Genomic DNA, 8,903 nt, shown 5'->3' with positions numbered 1-8,903 from the left:
TTCCTGCTAATTAAAAGGCTAGCGGCAAGTGCAGACAATGGCACTGCTGTCGGCCTGCCCAATAGGGCAGCCATCGTATTCCACACCGGAAGTGGGAGAAAGCGAGGCGGTCGCCATTTTTTTTGCCAAACCAGCCTTAATGGCTGGCGTTAAAGCATCAAATTTCTAGGCCTAGCTAATCAAACTGTCCACAATTTTCTGCTAAATGGCAATAAATTGGAATCTGGCACAGAAAGATTACACAGAAACATCCAGGCAAAATCAGACCACCTTACATTATCTGTGTATGGTGGTATAACAGATGTTAACCAGTATAGAGAAAATAAAACTGGATCAATTTTTACATATTGCATTTATATAGTGTCTTATCACATCTCACAGTGAGCTTAGAAACATAGAAACATAGAAAATAGGTGCAGGAGTAGGCCATTCGGCCCTTCAAGCCTGCACCACCATTCAATATGATCATGGCTGATCATTTTTGCAACTTTAGTATCCCATTCCTGCTTTCTCTCCATACCCCTTGATCCCTTTAGCCATAAGGGCCACATCTAATTCCCTTTTGAATATCTCTAACGAACTGGCCTTAACAACTTTCTGTGGTAGAGAATTCCACAGGTTCACAATTCTCTGAGTGAAGAAGTTTCTCCTCATCTCGGTCCTAAATGGCTTAGCCCTTATCCTTAGACTGTGACCCCTGGTTCTGGACTTCCCCAACAGCAGGAACATTCTTCCTGTATCTAACCTGTCCCAGCTCATCAGAATTTTATATGTTTCTATGAGATCCCCTCTCATTCTTCTAAATTCCAGTGAATATAAGCCTAGTCGATCCAATCTTTCTTCATATGTCATTCCTGCCATCCCGGGAATCAGTCTGGTGAACCTTCGTTGCACTCCCTCAATAGCAAGAATGTCCTTCCTCAGATTAGGAGACTAAAACTGTACACAATATTCAAGGTGTGGCCTCACCAAGGCCCTGTACAACTGCAGTAAGACCTCCCTGCTCCTATACTCAAATCCTCTCGCTATGAAGGCCAACATGCCATTTGCCTTCTTCACCGCCTGCTGTACCTGCATGCCAACTTTCAATGACTGATGTACCATGACACCCAGGTCTCATATCACCTCCCCTTTTCCTAATCTGTCACCATTCAGATAATATTCTGCCTTCCAGTTTTTGCCACCAAAGTGGATAACCTCACATATATCTACATTATACTGCATCTCCCATGCATTTGCCCACTCACCTAACCTGTCCAAGTCACTCTGCAGCCTCTTAGCATCCTCCTCACAGCTCACACTGCCACCCAGCTTACTGTCATCTGCAAACTTGGAGATATTACATTCAATTCTTTCATCTAAATCATTAATGTATATTGTAAATAGCTGGGGTCCCAGCACTGAACCTTGCGGTACCCCACTAGTCACTGCTTGCCATTCTGAAAAGGACCTGTTTATTCCTACTCTTTGCTTCCTGTCTGCCAACCAGTTCTCGATCCACGTCAATACATTACCCCCAATACCATGTGCTTTAATTTTGCACACTAATCTCTTGTGTGGGACCTTTTCAAAAGCCTTTTGAAAGTCCAAATACACCACATCCACTGGTTCTCCCTTGTCCCCCCAATAGTTACATCCTCAAAAAATTACAGAAGATTTGTCAAGCATGATTTCCCTTTCATAAATCCATGCTGACTTGGACCGATCCTGTCACTGCTTTCCAAATGCGCTGCTATTACGTCTTTAATAATTGATTCCAACATTTTCCCCACTACCGATGTCAGGCTAACCGGTCTATAATTCCCTGTTTTCTCTCTCCCTCCTTTTTTAAAAAGTGGGGATACATTAGCTACCCTCCAGTCCATAGGAACTGATCCAGAGTCTATAGAATGTTGGAAAATGACCTCCAATGCATCCACTATTTCTAGGGCCACTTCCTTAAGTATTCTGGGATGCAAACTATCAGGCCCTGGGGATTTATCGGTCTTCAATCCCATCAATTTCCCTAACACAATTTCCGGATTAATAAGGATTTCCTTCAGTTCCTCCTTCTCGCTAGACCCTCGGACTCCTAGTATTTCTGGAAGATTATTTGTGTCTTCCTTATGAAGACAGAACCAAAGTATTTGTTCAATTGGTCTGCTATTTCTTTGTTCCCCGTTATAAATTCACCTGATTCTGACTGCAAGGGACCTACATTTGTCTTCACTATTTTTTTCTCTTCACATACCTATAGAAGCTTTTGCAGTCAATTTTTATGTTCCCTGCAAGCTTACTCTCATACTCTATTTTCCCCTTCCTAATTAAACCCTTTGTCCTCCTCTGCTGAATTCTAAATTTCTCCTAGTCCTCAGTTTTGCTGCTTTTTCTGGCCAATTTATATGCCTCTTCCTTGGATTTAACACTATCCCTGATTTTCCTTATTAGCCACGGTTGAGCTACCTTCCCCGTTTTATTTTTATGCCAGACAGGGATGTACAATTGTTGAAGTTCATCCAATCGATATTTAAATATCTGCCATTGCCTATCCACTGTCAACCCTTTAAGTATCATTCGCCAGTCTATCCTAGCCAATTCACGTCTCATACCATCGAAGTTACCTTTCTTTAAGTTCAGGATTCTTGTCTCTGAATTAACTATATCACTCTCCAGCTTAATGACGAATTCTACCATATTATGATCACTCTTCCCCAAGGGGCCTCGCACAACAAGATTGCTAATTAAACCTCTCTCGTTACACAACACCCAATCTAGGATGGCCAGCTTTCTAGTTGGTTCCTCGACGTATTGGTCCAGAAAACCATCCCTTATACAGTCCAGGAAATCCTCCTTCACCGTATTGCTACCAGTTTGGTTAGCCCAATCTATTTGCAGATTAAAGTCACTTATGATAACTGCTGTACCTTTATTGCACGTATCCCTAATTTCCTGTTTGATGCCATCCCTAACCTCACTACTATTGTTTGATGGTCTGTACACAACTTCCACTGGTGTTTTCTGCCCTTTGGTGTTCCGCAGCTCTACCCATACATATTCCACATCATCCAAGCTAAAGTCCTTCCTTACTATTGCGTTAATCTCCTCTTTAACCAGCAATGCTACCCCACCTCCTTTTCCTTTCTGTCTATCCTTCCTGAATATTGAATATCCCGGGATGTTGAGTTCCCAGCCTTGGTCACCTTGGAGCCATGTCTCTGTAATCCCAATTACATCACATCCGTTAACAGCTATCTGCGCAGTTAATTCATCCACCTTATTACGAATGCTCCTCACATTGAGACACAGAGCCTTCAGGCTTGTATTTTTTAACACTCTTTGTCCTTTTAGAATTATGTTACAATGTGGCCCTTTTTGATTTTTGCCTTTGATTTCTCTGCCCTCCAATTTTCCTTATCTTCTTTCTACCTTTTGCTTCTGCCCCCATTTTACTTCCCTCTATCTCCCTGCATAGATTCCCATCCCCCTGCCATATTAGTTTAAACCCTCCCCAACAGCACTAGCAAACACTCCCCCTAGGACATCAGTTCTGGTCCAGCCCAGGTGCAGACCATCCGGTTTGTACTGGCCCCACCTCCCCCAGAACCGGTTCCAATGTTCCAGGAATTTGAATCTCTCCCTCTTGCACCATTCCTTAACCCACGTATTCATCTTAACTATCCCACTATTTCTTCCATGTGGCACTGGTAGCAATCTGGTGATTACAGTGATCGATGTTACTTGGTGACATGGATTGAGGGAGGAATGTTAGAACAGACCGGGGTTTTGCTTTAGGCTACGTATAGTGACAGCACCAGCGGCCAGATTGGAGATAATTGGATAATTCCCCCATCAGTCACACCTGGAGACCGCACTGCTGCAAGTGACCGGAATTCATTTTACATACACAATTTGTATTATATGCTCCACTCACTGCATTTTTCTGGGGAAATAATCCTGCTGTTATCAGGAGACTTTGCTGTAGTTTTGCTCCCGAGTTTTGTTTGCTGCAGTTCGTCAAGAATCTGGGGGTGATTTTAGGCAGCGCGTTCGGGTGCTAACAATCCTCTGAGGTGGCCAAGATGTGGGTCTTGAGCTGAAACCCCGGCTTGGCCAACATTCAGCACACAACGCCATCTTGGTAAGGGATTTGAAGCTTGCACTAGGAATGGCCGCCTGGAAGCTCGTTAAACAGCTGATTGACACTGAAATTGCCTGCTCGTGCTCATTAAAGAGGCTGCATAACATTTTGGTGGGTCGCACTTCAACCAACGCCCTCTCCTAACAGGGACTGGCTGTTTCAGAATAAACACGGTGTTGATATCAATTTCAAGCGCTACTGAAAGGGATACTCACCATTTCATGGTCATTGCTGCTGGAGCTGTGAAGAGAACCTCTGAGTCACATTGGGAGACTTTCTGGTTCACTTTTTCAAGAATTCACCAACACTTCAGCAACAGTTATTCTGGAAATTTTCTGAGAATTTCACCTAAAAGGAGTGCTACTCTACCTATTGGACACCTTATAGGAGTCACCAGGAGAAAGGTTCGGTCATCGGTATCTTGCTAGGGGGCCCCCTTGGTCTGGACGAGGAATGGGAGGAGGACATGAATCCAGGCAGAACAACACTAGCTGCTGCAGGATAGAGGGACAGGAGGATGAGGAGGCCAAGGTGTACTCCCCCTCCCTCCCCTCCCCTGCTGGCACAGGACATCTCTCCCTCTCTGGACCTCCTCCACCAGGACCTCCAGTGCTGTGTCGGTGAACCTGTGTGCTCTCTCGCTCGTTCCCTGAGCCACCCTGAAACCTGGCTGTGTGTCATCCAGCACACTCTATACCTTTAGTATAGCCCACACATACTGCTCCACGAAAATTGCAATTAATCAGCATTTGAGTGCTAAACCTGCAGGTTTCTGATTTAGCACCTCCAAGCATGTTCAAATTATAGTAACCAGCAATTAGTACAAAACTTGTGTGCTAAATCTGGCACTTTCAAACAGGCTAGTCACCCATTTAGCACCTGTTTGGTAGAATTCTTTATTAAGATGGAGAGTGGCACAGTTAATTCAGAAACTAGGGTCCTGAACTTAAGGAAAGGTAACTTCGATGGTTTGAGGAGTGAATTGGCTAGAGTAGACTGGCGAATGATACTTAAAGGGTTGACGGTGGATAGGCAATGGCAAACATTTAAAGATAACATGGATGAACTTCAGCAATTGTACATTCCTGTCTGGAGTAAAAATAAAACGGGGAAGGTGGCTCAGCAAGGGAAATTAAGGATAGTGTTAAATCCAAGAAAGAGGCATATAAATTGGCCAGAAAAAGCAGAAAACCTGAAGACTGGGAGAAATTTAGCATTCAGCAGAGGAGAACAAAGGGTTTAATTAAGAGGAGGAAAATAGAGTACGAGAAGAAGCTTGCCAGGAACATAAACACTGACTGCAAAAGCTTCTAATGACTTGTGAAGAGAAAAAGATTAGTGAAGACAAACGTAGGTCCCTTGCAGATGGATTCAGGTGAATTTATAATGGGGAACAAGGAAATGGCAGACCAATTGAACAAATACTTTGGTTCTGTCTTCACGAAGGAAGACACAAGTAATCTTCCGAAAGTACTAGTGGACCGAGGGTCTAGTGAGAAGGAGGAACTGAAGGATATAGGCGGGAAATTGTGTTAGGGAAATTGATGTGATTGAAGGCCAATAAATCCCCGGGGCCTGATAGTCTGCATTCCAGAGTACTTAAGGAATTGGCCCTAGAAATAGTGGATGCATTGGAGGTCATTTTCCAACATTCTATAGACTCTGGATCAGTTCCTATGGACTGGAGGGTAGCCAATGTAACTCCACTTTTTAAAAAAGGAGGGAGAGAGAAAACAGGGAATTATAGACCGGTTAGCCTGACATAGGTACTGGGGAAAATGTTGGAATCAATTATTAAAGACGTAATAGCAGCGCATTTGGAAAGCAGTGACAGGATCGGTCCCAGTCGGCATGGATTTATGAAAGGGAAATCATGCTTGACAAATCTTCTAGAATTTTTTGAGCATGTGGACAAGGGAGAACCAGTGGATGTGGTGTATTTGAATTTTTAAAAAGCTTTTGACAAGGTCCCACACAAGAGATTAGTGTGCAAAATTAAAGCACATGGTATTGGGGGTACTGACACGGATAAAGAACTCGTTGACAGAAAGGAAGCAAAGAGTAGGAGTAGGAGTAAATGGGTCCTTTTCAGAATGGCAGGCAGTGACTAGTGGGGTACCGCAAGGTTCAATGCTGGGATCCCAGCTATTTACAATATACATTAATGATTTAGATGAAGGAATTGAATGTAATATCTCTAGGTTTGCAGATGACACTAAGCTGGGTGGCAGTGTGAGCTGTGAGGAGGATGCTAAGAGGCTGCAGGGTGACTTGGACAGGTTAGATGAGTGGGCAAATGCATGGGAGATGCAGTATAATGTAGATAAATGTGAGGTTATCCACTTTGATGGCAAGAACAGGAATGCAGAATATTATCTGAATGGTGACAGATTAGGAAAAGGGGAGGTGCAACAAGACCTGGGTGTCATGGTACATCAGTCATTGAAAGTTGGCATACAGGTATAGCAGGCGGTGAAGAAGGCAAATGGCATGTTGGCCTTCATAACGAGAGGATTTGAGTACAGGAGCAGAGAGGTCTTACTGCAGTTGTACAGGGCCTTGGTGAGGCCACACCTTGAATATTGTGTGCAGTTTTGGTCTCCTAATCTGTGGAAGGACATTCTTGCTATTGAGGGAGTGCAGCGAAGGTTCACCAGACTGATTCCCGGGATGACAGGACTGACATACGAAGAAAGACTGGATCGACTAGACTTATATTCACTGGAATTTAGAAGCATGAGAGGGGATCTCATAGAAACATATAAAATTCTGACAGGATTGGACAGGTTAGATGCAGGAAGAATGTTCCTGCTGTTGGGGAAGTCCAGAACCAGGGGTCACAGTCTAAGGATAAGGGCTAAGCCATTTAGGACCGAGATGAGGAGAAACTTCTTCACTCAGAGAGTTGTGAGCATGTGGAATTCTCTACCACAGAAAGTTGTTGAGGCCAGTCCGTTAGATATATTCAAAAGTGAGTTAGATGTGGCCCTTACGGCTAAAGGGATCAAGGGGTATGGAGAGAAAGCAGGAATGGGGTACTGAAGTTGCATGTTCAGCCATGATCGTATTGAATGGTGGTGCAGGCTCGAAGGGCTGAATGGCCTACTCCTGCACCTATTTTCTATGTTTCTATGTGAGCCTAGATTATTGTGCTCAAGTCTGTGGAGTGGAACTGTGAATACACAAGCTTCTGACTCAGAGGTGAGAGTGCTGTCCACTGAGCCACAACTGACGAAGTGAAAATCTTTGAAGGAATGGGCCTTGCGTTTGACCGTGTGGAGCGCTGGCAACAAACTGTCTGACATGTTGCAGCAATTTACAGCCATTTACTGCTCCAACAGGTTCCAGACATTGCAGTCTCCCGAACATTCCACCAGAGGGCACCCAATTCTAGCCATACAAAGGGAAGCTTTGGTGTCAGCATGCGTTGAGGAAATATATGAGAGGACTGAAGCACGCACATGTTTTTTTAGGCTTTTGGGTTTTTTCGGCAAAAACAATAGCGATACGTGAATCTTAACATATGCGCTGCTTAACTGTTTTTAGGCCAAACTTTGGACTTTTACGTTTGTCGGTAAGCGGTGCGTTGCACGAGGATTTGCGGCACAAAAACACGAGTTTCGCCAAATTTAGTCCGGGGCTGGGGGCTGGGAAAATTCTAAAAAACATTCAAAAAACATTTACAAGAACCTTATCTATCGAACCGCTGAAAAAAGAATGAAAAAACTCTCACTTTTTTGCAGGTTTTCATACTTGCCGCTGCTGGCAGGGCTGCCTGTCGGTATTCAGGGCGCGGTGTACGGGTCGGGAGAGTGACGAATGTCCGACAGTAACGCAATCTGCAGCATTGCACATCGGCGCACCTCTCCCCGGCGGTATGTCCTATCGCCATCGCAATCAGGTACCCGAGGATCCCGCGGCAGGGTCAAACCACGGCCAAAACCCTGTCGCAAACTTCTCAAAAACCCGGCCCATGGTCTCAATCAACGGTTCTCAACCTCTTTGCTTCTGGACCTTCTCCATGTTATAAAAATTCCACGGACCCCCTGTCAAATAATGCAACTATCTTTGAAAGAGTGGCTCCTGTCACATGGTAAAAACAAGCAGCAAACTTGCGCAGAGCAAGATCCCACTACGGCAGTGGGGTGGGAACCTATGCAAGGAGACAGAGGGAAGTAGAATGGGGGCAGAAGCAAAAGATAGAAAGAAGAAAAGTAAAAGTGGAGGGCAGAGAAACCCAAGGCAAAATGCAAAAAGGGCCACATTACTGCAAAATTCTAAAGGGGCAAAGTGTGTTAGAAAGACAAGCCTGAAGGCTCTGTGCCTCAGTGCGAGGAGTATTCGGAATAAGATGGACGAATTAACTGCACAGATAGCAGTTAACGGGCATGATGTAATTGGCATCACGGAGACACGGCTCCAGGGTGACCAAGACTGGGAACTCAACATCCAGGGCATTCAACATTTAGGAAGGATAGACAGAAAAGAAAAGGAGGCGGGGTGGCATTGCTGGTTAAAGAGGAAATTAATGCTGGTTAAAGAGGAAATTAATGCAATAGTAAGAAAGGAAATTAGCTTGGATGATGTGGAATCGGTATGGGTGGAGCTGCGGAATACCAAGGGGCAGAAAACGCTAGTGGGAATTGTGTACAGACCACCAAACAGTAGTAATGAGGTTGGGGACAGCATCAAACAAGAAATAAGGGATGCATGCTGTAAAGTCCTTACTCTACGGTATGAAACCACACAAGGCACATTCTGGGGACAAGGTCACTCTGTGACCTTA

This window comes from Pristiophorus japonicus, chromosome 4, assembly GCF_044704955.1.
Source record: "Pristiophorus japonicus isolate sPriJap1 chromosome 4, sPriJap1.hap1, whole genome shotgun sequence".
In the NCBI taxonomy this organism is placed as follows: Eukaryota; Metazoa; Chordata; class Chondrichthyes; family Pristiophoridae; genus Pristiophorus; species Pristiophorus japonicus.
The sequence above is the reverse complement of the archived record's forward strand: the minus strand, read 5'-3'. Positions refer to the sequence as shown.